Source organism: Lathyrus oleraceus, chromosome 4 (genome assembly GCF_024323335.1).
Source record: "Lathyrus oleraceus cultivar Zhongwan6 chromosome 4, CAAS_Psat_ZW6_1.0, whole genome shotgun sequence".
NCBI classification, from domain to species: Eukaryota; Viridiplantae; Streptophyta; class Magnoliopsida; order Fabales; family Fabaceae; genus Lathyrus; species Lathyrus oleraceus.
The window spans coordinates 405,372,995-405,388,134 of NC_066582.1; positions in this window are offsets into that span (position 1 = coordinate 405,372,995).

Sequence of the window (15,140 nt, forward strand, 5' to 3'; positions counted from 1 at the left end):
AGATTGTTAATGTGCAAACAGTATAGGCAAACAATATATGCATCCAAATTTACATCAATTGGAGTAAGAACTTTTGTTCTAACATACACAACCACTTAGTAGTAAAAGAATTGTAGAAAGGAATGATATTACCTCTATTGACGTAATCTTGTGATGGATAAATGATATCTAAAACGAATCTCATCAACCAAGGTAAGGCATAATATAATTAAGAATCAACAGCTTAAGACATCAAATGAGAAAGATCTAAGATCCCTAATTCACGACGAATGTTGAAGAACGGTTCCGTTGCTAAAGGTTTAGTGAATATATCAGCAAGCTGATTTTTGGAGTCAACGTGCTCAAATACAACGTCTTCTTTTTCAACATGGTCGCGAAGAAAGTGATGTCTAATCTCTATGTGTTTAGTGCGTGAGTGTAAAACAGGGTTTTTAGTAAGGTTTATGGCACTAGTGTTGTCACATTTTATAGGAATACGTTTGAGTTGAATGTTAAAGTCTTGTAGTTGTTGCTTTAGCCATAAAATCTGAGTGCAACAACTACCGGCTGCAACGTATTCTGCCTCTGCAGTTGACAAAGCCACAGAAACCTGCTTTTTGCTATGCCAACTTACCAAGGAATTTGAAAACAGGTGACATGTACCACTTGTGCTTTTCCTATCTGATTTGCAGCCAGCAAAATCAGAATCGGAGTACCCTACTAAACTACAATCACTTCCTTTGGAATACCAAAGCCCATATTTAGGTGTTCCGTGAAGATATCTAAATATGCGCTTCACAGCTTTTAGGTGTGATTCCTTAAGATTTGATTGATAGCGTGCACACATACAAACACTAAACATGATGTCAGGTCTAGAAGCAGAAAGATACAAGAGAGATCCAATCATACCTCTGAACTTTTTGACATCTACACACTTACCATGCTCATCCTTATCTAGATTTCCGTTGGTAGGCATTGGGGTGTCAATTGATTTTGAGTCATTCATTCCAAAGCGCTTGAGTAGTTCTCTGCAGTATTTTGTTTGACATACTGCTGTACCCTCATCAAGTTGCTTTATTTGCAGTCCTAGGAAGTAGTTCAGCTCCCCCATTAGACTCATCTCAAATTCACCCTGCATAATCTTAGAAAATTCTTCGACCAAGTGTATGTTAGTTGAACCAAAAATTATATCGTCTACATAAACTTGAACTAAAAGGATGTGCTTTCCTTTGTGCTTAATAAAGAGAGTATTATCCACTTTACCTCTTGAATATCCATGATCAATTAGAAATTTGCTCAGCCTTTCATACCAAACCCGAGGGGCTTGTTTAAGACCATACAAGGCTCGTTTTAATTTGTAAACATGATCTGGATTTTCAGCATTCTCAAAACCAGGAGGTTGTGAAACATATACCTCTTCATTTATGACACCGTTAAGAAAAGCACTCTTTACGTCCATTTGGTAAAGCTTAAAATCATTAGAACACGCATAGGCAAGCAAGAGACGTATAACTTCAAGGCGAGCAACTGGAGCATAAGTTTCCTCATAGTCTATGCCCTCCTCTTGGTTATACCCTTGTGCAACTAAGCGTGCTTTGTTCCTTAATCACTCCGTTTTCATCAAGCTTATTTCTAAAAACCCACTTAGTACCTATGATATGATGATCTCGCGGACGAGGGACAAGTTCCCAAACGTCATTTCTTTTAAATTGATTAAGCTCTTCTTGCATGGCCATTAGCCAAAATTCATCAATCAAGGCCTCTTTGGCATTTTTAGGTTCTACTTGTGAAACAAAGGCGAAGTGAGAACAAAAGTTACTTATCTTAGAACGGGTCATTACTCCCTTTGAAATGTCTCCCAAGATGTTGTCAATGGGATGGTCTTTTGAGGATTTCCAAGCTGTTGGAAGATCATTCACTTCAGTTGTCTTTTCTTCCCCATTTTCTTCATGAATAGTATCTTCCTCCTTCTCATGGGCAGCTGTTTTGGACTGATCAGTTTCCTCAACAGCTTCCTTGAGTATGTCTTCTGTAGATACACCTGCGTCATCAAAAGAAATACCTTTTCCGACATTTTTCGGATAAGACTCATCAAAAGAAACATGAACAGATTCTTCGACAGTAAGTAAACGCTTATTATACACTCTATATGCTTTACTTGACAGTGAGTAACCAAGAAAGATACCTTCATCCGCTTTTGCATCAAACTTCCCAATATTTTCCTTACCGTTATTCAAAACAAAACACTTACAACCGAATACGTGAAGATGTGACAAGTTTGGCTTTCTTCCTTTTAAAAGTTCATAAGGAGTTTTATTTAAAATAGGGCGAATTAAGACTCTGTTTAAAACATAACAAGCTGTGCTAACAGCATCAGTCCAAAAGTATTTTGGTAATCCACCCTCATTTAGCATTGTTCTTGCCAACTCCTCTAAAACACGATTTTTACGCTCCACAACGCCATTTTGTTGTGGAGTTCGAGGAGCTGAAAAGTTATGCTCAATACCATACTTGTCACAGTACTTCTCAAAGTGATAGTTTTGAAATTCACCACCATGATCGCTATGAATTGTAACTATTTTGGAATTCATTTTGTTTTGGGACAGATTTGCAAAATTCTTAAAAGCAGAAAAAGTTTCATCTTTGCTATGAAGGAATATAGTCCAAGTAAATCTAGAATAGTCGTCAACGATTACAAAACCATAGTAATTTCCACCTAGACTCTTTGTCCTAGAAGGTCCAAAGAGATCCATATGGAGAAGCTCAAGGGGTCGTGAAGTTGAAATTACATTTTTAGATTTAAAAGAGACCCTCGTTTGCTTTCCCATTTGGCATGCGTCACATAGGTGGTCTTTTGAAAATTTTATTTTTGGTAGACCGACTACTAGTTCCTTAGATACAACCTTATTAAGAAAATCGAAATTAACATGCGCTAAACGTCTGTGCCAAAGCCAAGAATCATCATTCAAGGTGACTAGACATTTAGTACTTGTTAAAGATACATCAAAAAGGTCAAGCATATAGATGTTGTTTACTCTTACACCCTTAAACATAACGTTCTGTTCAGCATGTTCAATTATGCAGCAAGTTTTTTGTGAAGGAAACTTTATAGCCCATGTCACATAATTGACTTACGCTTAACAAATTGTGTTTAAGTCCCTCTACTAGATGGACATTAGAAATAGTAGTGGTGGAGGGATTACCTACACTACCTTTGCCGAGTATAGCTCCTTTGTTATTGTCTCCATAAGTGACATATCCCTTCTTCTTTGCCTTGAAGTCTATAAAAAGCGATATGTCACCGGTCATGTGCCTTGAGCAACCGCTGTCAAGAAACCACCTTCTATCTACGGAAGCAAGGCACTCATCCTACAATATCAAAAGAGAGAAGTTGGTACCCAATTTTCATTGGGTCCAAGTGGGTAAGTGCTAACATGGTTGCCTTTTGGCTTCCATTGATAAATACCTTTAGGGACAAGAAATCTCCTAAACTTGCATTTCTCAATGGTATGGCCAGCACGACAACAATAATGACATAAACCATGATGATGTGGTTGTTTATTCTTGTTCATTAAATCCTTTGGAATGAAAGAGTATTTTGCATATGGTGGATTTAACGACTTCTTAAACAACCTAGAGTCAACGGCATAAGTAACCTTAGGTTGTAACGCTTTTTCTAATTTGACCTTGAGAGTGTTTACCTCTTTTTGCCAAATATGACAAGCGTCACAGTACCTAACTTTACTACATCCATCAATGTCAATATCTTTTGAATTTTCTGCAATACTAGCTTTTAACGCTTCTAAATCATTTTCAGCTTTGTATACTTTACCTTCCAAAAATGAAAAAATTTGTTTATCGGAAGATAGTCTTTTAAACGCATCTACAGCTTCGTTATGCAGTTTTTCAAAAGCTATTTTCAGTTCGGAAAAAAGACATAGAAGAGAAATTATTGTAATAGGCTTGTTTTACCTTTTTGTCATTGCTTTTCTTCTTGTGGTAGGACAGATTTTTGGTGTGAGCCGTAAGGCACAGATTTGCGGTTTCATCACTATCACTTGAACTTTGTGTGCTTGATGAATCACTATCACTTTCCCATGCAATGTAAGCTCTTCTTTGTTTGCTGTACCCTTTTGGTGGAGCTTTTCCTTGATCCTTATACTTCATAGGACAATCTGGTTTATAATGTCCAGATTTACCACATTTAAAACAAGATCCTCTTCCTCTACTCTTCTTGTTCTCTTCCTGTTTTGAATTTGTAGATTGTCTTCGAAACTTCATGAGATTTTTGTCGGAATGCTTGACTCCGTTCTTTCGAATGAATCTATTATATCTCCTTACAAAAAGTCTCATTTCCTCATCATCCGAATCTTTGTCACTACTAGAATCATTGTCACTTTGCTCTTTTCGTGAGGACTTAGAGCTAGAGGCCACAAGAGCTATTGGCTTCTTCTCTCCCTCTTTGTCTCTCTTCTTCTCCTTTTCCTTCTTACTTTTGTTCTCAAACTTTTCAAGACTTTCTAATGCTTGCTGATGTTCTTCCAGCTTTCCAAACAGAGTTGTAATCGTAAGTGTCGTTAGATCGTTGGCTTCCTTAATAGCTGTTACTTTAGGTAGCCATTCCCTGCTAAGACACCTCAGAATTTTATTAGTAGCAATTTCATTGGAAACAGGTTTTCCAAGTGCATTCAACCTATTAGTGAGATGAGTGAATCTCTTTTGCATGTCGGAGATAGTTTCTCCTTGTTTCATGCGAAAGAGCTAAACTCTTGATTTAGAGTGTTAATGCGGGACTGTTTTACTTCAGTAGTACCCTCATGGGCAACTTCTAAAGCGTCCCACATTTCTTTAGCTGTCGTGTAATGGGATACTCGATAATACTCATCAACACCAAGTGCTGAAATTAGTATATTTCGAGCTTTCCAATCACACGACCACTTTTTCTCATCTTTCTCATTCCAATCAGCTTCTGGTTTAGGAACTATGGCGCCAACCGCATTTGTCATAGTAATTTGAAAAGGACCATTTTCAATGGCAGCCCATACTAGCCTATCCACAGAATTTATATGAACTCGCATGCAGTCTTTCCAGTAGCCGTAATTTTCACCGTTGAAAATAGGCGCTCTATTATACGCCCCTTTGGTTCAGAATCCATACTGTTACAGGCAGCCACAGAGCACCAGCGAACCGACCCTCTGATACCACTTGTTAGACGGTGTGGCTAGTGATCGAGAGGGGGGGTGAATAGATCACCTCTTTAAAATTAAACGGATTAAAAATTTTATCAGAGTTTTTTTAAAGTTGGCGGAAAATTTCAGTCCTGAATCGACTTCCGTCTATTCTGAACCGCTACTAGAAAATCGGACACACGAGTTTAATGCTGGATTTGGATAAGAATGACAGAAATTATTAACACCAGAATCTTAGCTAGTTGAATGCACTTATCATTAAAGTCTATTTCCAATGAATAAAACCTGGCTAACAATTTTGTCAAACAGTTGGTGTGTATGTGCTTAATGATGAACAATGGTGGACTTTAGTTTGAAAGTTTTCTTGCCACTATTGTATCGTAAAGAGTTCAGCCACAACACACAAACTGATATTGCAAAACTGATGAAAACGTAAAGAAGAGTAAGGAAAGAATACGATACGCAGAGATTTGGTAAGGAAGTTCCCCACGTCGTCCTCGCGTGTGGGTACGTCTCCCTCTCAATTTCAAATGAAATTGAGAACTTTGATTATCAATTTTGTCGAATTCGTAGATACAAGGTTACGATACAAAGACAGAATTCTAAGTTCCAAGAACTTCTTCTTGTATGAAACCTCCACTTGATCTGAGCTCGATCAAGAATTTCCTGCACGAAATTGCAAACAATTCACCGGTTCCACGACCTGCTTGCGAAATCCCCCGATCTCCAAACGCAACGCTGCGGCTGAATCTGTTCTGCAAACGTGACTAACAAACCCGCAAGAACACTCCAGTTCTTGAAGGACAAACCAGTAGGTTTTTCCTCGAAACCCCCTTCAATCTTCAACTAAGCTAGATCCTCGATCGTTCCACTGAAAAACCTCAGCTAGATCCTTGATCGTACCACTGAACGTTATCTCGTTGATCCTTTAATCCAAAGAACAAGAATGATTATGTTTTTCTGTTCTTGAAGAAAAGTGATCGAGAAGATGAAGAAGATGAAGTCTCTTTCAGGTTTCTATCTGCTCAACAACAATTGCTGCTACACACTGCTTTGATCTAGTGTTCAATTGTTTTTCCCTCTCAGAATTCGTTTTATTTTTTTCACTGCTGTTACAACATCTCTTATATATGCTGAAAAACAGAAACTGTTAGAGCACAAAACAGACTAATGCATTGATACATGAGAGTATGCATCGATGCATACTGTAAGATAAGTGAGTTTATGGTGAATTGAATTAAGCATGGATCGATGCATAATTCGTATATATTGATGAATATGACATTTCCACTAACATGTATCGATGCCTAATACGTATGCATTGATACCTAGGGTGTTTCAACTGATCATGCATCGATGCAAGGCTCGTATGGATCGATCCATAGAGCATTTTGCCTGTTCATGTGTCGATACATGACTCGTATGCATCGATGCATACTGAACAAAAAAGTTTTGTGATTTACCACACGCTGTATGGATCGATGCATAGGCTTATGTGTTGATGCATACTGACACAAAATGGATTTTATGAGTTATTTTAAGAGATGTATCAATGTAGGTCTTTATGTACAGTTATGCAACAATAGAATGGGATAAAAACACAATAAAAACACAAATGTATCATGTAATGTAATGCACAGCCAACATTTGGATGATGATCACACAATTTGCTATCATTCAAAATTAATTCAAAGTAAAGAATTTTCTCACAACAACAGGAAACAGAATGCCAATACATGGACTTACACCCGACTCCTAACAATAACAAACAACAGGAAACAGAATGCCAATACATGGACTTACACCCGGCTCCTAACAATAACAAACGCTAACCAGCAAACACCGAAGAAAAAAGTCATCAGAACAAACCCCAACAAAGTAACTAACTATCCAGCCAGTCACCACAAATGAACCCCAAAGATGAACCCCAAGTGAATAACCATCATCACAAATGAACCCCGAGATGAACCCCAATATGAATATCAATCGTCACAAATGAACCCCAAAGATGAACCCCAATATGAACCCCAAGTGAATAACAATCATCACGAATGAACCCCAAAGATGAACCCCAATATGAACCCCAAATGAACCCCAAGTAATAACAGGTAACCAAGGTGAGCCCCCAAAGATGAACCCCAATATGAATGACAACCGTCATAAATGAACCCCGAAGATGAGCCCCAAATGAATCTCAAAGATGAACCCCATAAGGTATAAACATACCACACACACCCACGCTGGACAAACAAGTACTCACACCAAAACAAAGAAAAGGGTGAACAACACACAAAACAACACAGCAAAAAGAAAAAGGGTGCCCGGAGAGATTGCTCGCAACCTCTTGCCTACGTATCTCATCTGGTATGAGAATCAGGGCGACGTAGTTCCCCTTAACAGGGGTAAAACACTCTCCTAACCAGAGACCAGGGAGACAACAAACTAATAGGGAGACTAAGACTTGAGCCTAATAGTTGTCATGCAATCAAATCTCTAGGTTGAGGTCTCTAACAAGAACTTAACTCACACAGGAAGCGAGTCAACTCAAAAAACAAATAACCACACCAACACAAGTGAACAAGCATCACACACTATATCCATACAAGAGACCCAAAAAATGGGTGGGCTTTAGTCAAGAGGGGTCATATCAACCTCGACAAACAAGCCAAACTGTAAGGGTAATCAACTGGGCTCTTAACCACTAACATTGAACGACAGGGTGAGCAGATCAAAATGATAATGAGGATGAGACCTCATAGCTCTTAAACCTGGCCAGGGTGAGCTCATGACACAGAAAGCATGGGGATCCAGAAAGTGGGATCCTATTCCACTTGACATACTCTGGACAAAAGATCAGGGGCACATGTTCAGAAGCATCAGCACGTAGTGCGAGCATAAAGAACGACACACTGAATAACGGGGGATTGGCTACTAATCCCTTTTATCCGTCAATTGCCTTTACTCTTAGAGGTCTTATCAAATATCACATGCCTCTCCTTGGAGGTCTTTGGGCACAATCTTAAACAAACACAAACAGAACCTCTGAAGGAGGACTTGCCAGCAAAATGCCTGCCAAAAAGGTGACAGGACTTCCAGACTACATGAAGTAAGAAGCTAACTACCTGAGTGGTGTATCAACCACAATCCAATGCTTAAGAAAGAGCAAAAGCAAGCAAGCAACTAAGGTACCTGTACAAAGACTAAACAGTTAGTACTTCAGTTATACAACCAGAAAATAAGCAGTGAAACCCTCTAACAATTACACAATTCAGTGTATAAGTGCCCAAGCACTCAAATGAACTCATGAGCTCACCACATCACTTAAAACCCTACAAAACAAACATAGGTTAGAATTCAAATGCATTTGTATCTCACAAGATCAATGATGAGTATCCAAACCTGAAACAACAAGCAAAGTTAGTTCATGTGCATTTAAACAACACAACAAAACACCAACAAACAAAGGCATAAGAGATGAATTCAAAACCTAACCAAATGACCAAAACAAAACCCAATCTTCTACATATTACACATTCAAACACTCCATAAAATGTCCTCAAAAGGACCAACATCAAATCAAAAAGCAAGTGCCTCAAATGGCCTATGCCATGTAATGACCAAAAACATGCACAAAATGAACTTCCAACTTAGAAAATTCACATCAAATGACTTTGGGATTTTTTGTATGAGTTTCTCATGTCATGAATGTTCAACATGAAAAATATCAAATCCAGAATGATGCAAATGCTATATGAACAAAAATGCACCAAATCAATGTCAAAAATGTGACACAAATTATCACACTTTTCTCTATGTGTCAAAAATGATAATAACATGTGAGAAAAATTCCAAACCAGTCACCAATAATTCACATCATGTATGAATGTTATGCATGCAAAAAATTGGATCAGAAGGTTCAACATAGAGGATTTCACAATGCATTGAATGTACTAGATCAAATTAGCACCACATTGATTCAAAAATTCACACATAAAAATCCAGCCATCAACAATTCATGAAATTAACACCATAAAAAACTAGACATCCAAACAAAACCATGAAAAAAAATTGGAACTCAATTGGATCATTTTTGCATTTTTTATGATTTAATCAAAACAACCAAAATAATGGAATAAACATATAAAATATGGAGGGAAAATAAATATTTGAATAAACTCATAAATATCCACAACCATTGGATAAGGCGCTCTAATCAAATCTACGGTCCACATTCAAATCATCAAAACACTGCGTTTCATTAAAACATCTCAGCGCTCAGTTAGCATTCCAAGCGCACGCGTGGCCACGGTCAATGCATCTCAACCAATCAACCTGCCACGCCTGAAGCACACACGACATCCACGCAAGCCTAACCCTAACACGCACGCAGACGCCTGAGCTGTAGCTCTGGTCGGCTTCTCCGGCACTACTTCGACGGTTCCTCACAATTTTTTTTCCAGGATTTCACACCACCACCACTATTCGAACCGCCTTTCAGCACTGAATCCAAATATGCTAATGATTCTTCCTAAATCCTTCTAGGTTTTACAGATCAAATGAAAACATTTCCTAAATCCAAACTTTCATTCAACCTAACTTCCTCAATTCTCACTCATTTTTAAATCTAAACACATCTCCATGCTCTACTCAACAAGATCTACAAATCTATGTCTTAAAAACAGCGAAAAGAGACATCGAGTTTTAAGTCACCTTGAAGTGCAGCTCTCTGGAATCGTGTTCTCTCAAACTCTACAGCTCCATATCAACTCCATTGCACTTCCTTTGAAGCTTTAAGCAAGAATCAACAGTTGAAACCTCTTGAATCTTCTTCAATTTCCAAATCCGATCCACATGAAAATGCACATGAACTGCATGATTTCTTGATGAATTGTAACAAATGAATGATGATTCTTGATCAGTGAAGGATGAGGATCAAGAATATCCAATAATATTTGAGGCTTGTGTGAAGAAAAATACAAATCGAAGAGAGAGAATTTTTGGAGAGTTTCTTGAATTTTGATCTCAAAAGTTAGTTATGGTGGTTATGGCTAGGGTTTCACTATTTATATCTCATGCTAATTACACTAAAAATCAACTTAACCATCCATTAATCATGATTAGTGAATTATTAAACCATTTGCAAAAATTGAAAAGTGAGCTATTATGGCCATAATCCACGTACACTCTCCCATGCAAGGCTTCCAATTCACTTATGAGCAACCAAAGGCCAAGATTGAAGTATTATCTTGCTTGCATCATAAGCCAAAAATGAATGGTGAATATTTTCTTCATTTTACACATGTGTGAAATAATGAGCATACCAACTTTTCCCATGCATGGCAAAAGCACATTTGAGATGTCTTGAACATGAGAAACATTTTGCAAAAAGAATGAACCAATTTGGAGCATTGTATCAAAAGTTATGCCATTTTGAATTTCCATGCACACCTTGTGATCAAATGACCATAACTCCTCAACCACTCATCATATGGACATGAATTAGGACTTTTTGGAAAGGGGAGACAAAGCTTTACAACTTTCATGTTCACCATAAATCCATTTGAAACATCTCTGACATTGACAAGTCAAGTTGAATGTGGACTAAAAACTTGCCAAATTTGGAAACTTTGAATTATAGGTCACTTTCCATTTTTAGTAACTTTTGCCATGACCTTTGAATCTTCAAGATGAATGTTTAAAATGATGAATGGGCCCCATTTGAACATGATTGAGGTGTCTCAACTCATTTCCCCACCTCATAGCCCTCAGTTGACTGCACAGTTGACTTTTTTGGTCCTCAGATGACCTTGAAATGCCTTGATCCACTTGAGCCTCTACCACTTGGGGAAATTGCTCAAAAATGAAACCCTAGCTCATGCAAGCTCCTTATAACAATCATTTGATCTTCATCCCAAGAAAATACCTCATCTCTTTGAGAAACCCTAGTGGGAAGAATGGCATTGATTAGGGTTGACCAGAGGTCACAACCCTAATCCAGAGGAACCTGAGGAAGAACTCTGAAACCCTTGATGATGATAGAAGCATGATGATGGTAATATATCCTTGCAAACAAGATGATGCTCAAGACCTTTGAAGAATCAAGAAACCCTAATTGAAGCCCATGCCCTCAGATGGTTAATGATCAATTCATAGAGACCCTCAGGCTTGAATCATGTAACTTCTCCATCTTTTGAAAAGGCTTTGGAGGATGACCTTCTTATTTCCATATGATATGCAAAATGCAATGCCTAATGCTCTAAGCATGAAATGCAATGTGTCAAACTAGTCTCAAAATGCAATCCACTGTGAACCTGTCGATATGAACAACCTCGACTTTCAGATGATCAGGGTGAAGAGTGGTTGAATACTAAGAACAAACGAACAATTTGCACTCCACTGGAATTTCACACTGAAGTGAAGTGAAGTAACAATGCCTGTCAGAATCGGCAAAGAGGTGGTCCTGAAAGAAGAATCCGTCTGGTACGGTGAGAGTCGGTCTGAATACCGAAAAAGAATGTTAACCTGGATACCAAAATAAATGGTACACATAAATAACCATGGCCTGAATGCCGCTCATCAGTCTGAATACTGGAAATGACTTCGATCTGAGCATCGGACGATATGAGATTATTAATATCGGTCTGAACACCGAGAGACTGGCCTGAATGCCACTTCGGTATGGATACCGAAAACCTGGCCCAAATGCCACAAGTTGCGTTGACCTGAATGTCGGAAACTTCTTCGATCTGAACATTGGAAAATTGGCCTGAATGCCACTCCGGTCTGAATACCGGAAAACTGGCCTGAATGCCACTTCGGTCTGAATACCGAAAAATCTGGCCTGAATGCCACTTCGGTCTGAATACCGGAAAACTGGCCTGAATGCCACTTCGGTCTGAATACCTGAAGACTGGCCTGAATGCCACAAGTTGCATCGACCTGAATGTTGGAAACTTCTTCGATCTGAACATCGGAAAATCTGACCTGAATGCCACTTCGGTCTGAATACCGGAAAACTGGTCTGAATGCCACTTCGGTCTGAATACCGGAAAATCTGGCCTGAATGCCACTTCGGTCTGAATACCGGAAAACTGACCTGAATGCCACTTCGGTCCGAATACCGGAAAATCTGGCCTGAATGCCACTTCGGTCTGAATACCGGAAAACTGGCCTGAATGCCACTTCTGCTGGGGATTTCCTCATGCCTGCCAGCATCGGCAGAAATAAGGAAAATGATCATTGAGGTGGCACGTGGGCCAACGACCCCTGCTGGGAATAATAAAGATAAGCCACGAACAGGCTGCCCCTATTCAATCCACCGTGAACCTGTCGATATGAACAGCCTCGGCTTTCAGATGATCAGGGCGAAAAGTGGTTGAATACCAAGAACAAACGAACGAGTTGCGCTCCGCTGGGAATTATTAATATTTTTGCTTTTCTTGAACCCCAAAAAACTTCATGTCACTCTTACTGCCAAACAATGAACCCCGTTCTCCATTTGAACCCCAGTCGCCGGATGATAACTCTCGATCGCCGTTGTGAACCCCATTCTCCAGAAGACACCCCGTATCTCCTTTTCTCCATTTGAACCCCAGTCGCCGGACGATAACTATCGATCGCCGTTGTGAAACCCATTCTCCAGAAGACACCCCGTATCTCCTTTTCTCCATTTGAAACCCCATTCTCCAGAAAATGCCCAGCGCTTCCTTTTCTCCTGGTGGACCCCGATCTCCGCGCTGATCGCGTAACGTTCTCCAATCTTCACTTCCATCTCCGAACGAAATTTTTTTCCCCCAATATCGCGCTACTGGGAAATACGGTTGATCCAACGTCACGGTGCCAAAATCCTCAGAGTAACATCTTCACCAACCCTACTAGACCAATTCTCAAACGGTAACCACGGCTCGAGACTAGTTTATGTTTGCAATGCCGATGCATGAACCTTACATCATAATGCTCCATAATCATGGAAATGCTACGCAATTAATTATGCAATATGGTATGCTTCTCTAAATGATGAATGCATAAAAATTATTCCCCTCAGGGGACGACACGAGGAACTCTGCTGAGGAACTCGATATCGCTCCAATCTCCAACCCTGCTTGGGATAACAATGCTGTTGGGGAAAAGGATAATCCTCATTAGGGATGACCTCCACTGAACTCGATCCGCTTGGGGACTTTACTGGGGAAAAACTACCAACGCACACCCCTGCCGGGGGAACAACAACCTTCAGACCTGCTGGGGAAATAACAATCTCAACCCTGCTAGGGGAAACAACAAACTTCAGGCCTGGCTGCCGAGGAAACACCGACCTCGAACCCGCTGAGGAGATACAAAATATTTGACACGGAACACCTGTTGACTCGTCGAACACTGGCATTCACCATCTAACCCTAGTGTCAACTTTCCACTTCCTCAGACTTTGAAGAGTCTTCTTGATTAACCCTCTAGGATCGTCGCAATTCTTTCGCCGTCTTTACACCATTCCTCAACTCCTTGTCCTTGATTAGACCTCAAAGGAATCTTTTGTCAAAAAGAAACGCTTCATACCACAACCTGCAAGTGAGTGACAATAACCAACAACACCTGCAAAAGAGATCGTTAGATAAAACGTGCCCCAGGCGTGCCAAAATTTCAACATCCAGGTCACTCAACCTTCCGAATAAGATTTCAATTTCTCAATCCTATAAACATGCATTGGAAGGGACCCCTATGTCTCAAAATGCAAAGATTCTTTATCAAAATAAACGGATGTTTTTGCAATGAAAGCGGTAATGAAAACAAAAACAAAATTATTTGACTGAATATACATTTTATTGATTGAAAAAAAATGGCTCGTAACTGAGCAATACACAGGAAGCAATTCCTGAAAAGAGGTAATTGCGCACAAAAGGAAAATCTATCCTAATGGTAATGGGAACCCGTGATCCCATCAAGTTCCAACCCGGTTACAACCCATATGTCCTCAAGACTCTCCGCTCCTTCTGCCTTTCGAAACAAGACGCTTCCGACCGATCTCCGCTTTCAGATTATCCATGTGTCATATCCAAAGTACAAACGACCATGCTAGACGTAGTTGTTCGTTTCATTCCCTCTTTTTCCTGGACCGCCCTTTCGGGTTTTCAGTCCACCGGGATACCCTTTTTTGCCCAAGCCGCCCTTGTGGGGTTTTCGACTTGCCGGGTGTACAATCTTTTTTTCTTTTTATCCCTAATTTTTGCCCGAACCTTTTTTTTTATTTTTTTTTGGTTCGCCGGGATGCCCATCTTTGCCTGGACTATTTTATTCTTTTCGTCCAGCGGGTCTCTTACACGAAGTATTTTTTAACTGCGTCCGCATTGTAGCACCTCAAATTTACACCCCCCATTTGTACATTCATTTCATTTTTAGGTCACTAACATTGCATTAACATTGCATAGTACATGGCATTTCATCAGTCAAGACTGGCATCAGGAGAATTCATCTGTGCAAGAGAGCAAAGGTTTTCCATGAGATAAAGGCCCTATGGTTGTTCTAGAGAGCTTATGTGAACCCAAGGTTCATTTTGATGCAATTTGGTCAAGTGTTGAAAGCTCAAAGTCCACAGTGCAGTTTCAGGTCATTTGGGGCCCATAAAAGTCAACTACAAGTCAACTGAGGGCTAGGAGGTGGAGAAATGGTTTGAGACACTTCATTCATGTCCCAAAGAGGTTTATTAATCATGTCAAACATCTACCTTGAAGGTTTTGAAGCCAGATCAAGAGTTTCCCAAAATGGAAAATGACCTGTAAGTTGAAGTTTCCAAAAATGGCAAGTTTTTGGACCAACTTCAACTTGACTTTCCAACATCAAAGAAGCTTCGAATGAAATTTTGTCCAACATGAAAGTTTAAGATCTTTCTCTCCCATTTCCAAAAAGTCCAAGATCATGAGCATCTGATGAATGGTCAAAGAGATATGATCAAATCATTGCAAAGTGTTCTTGAAACTT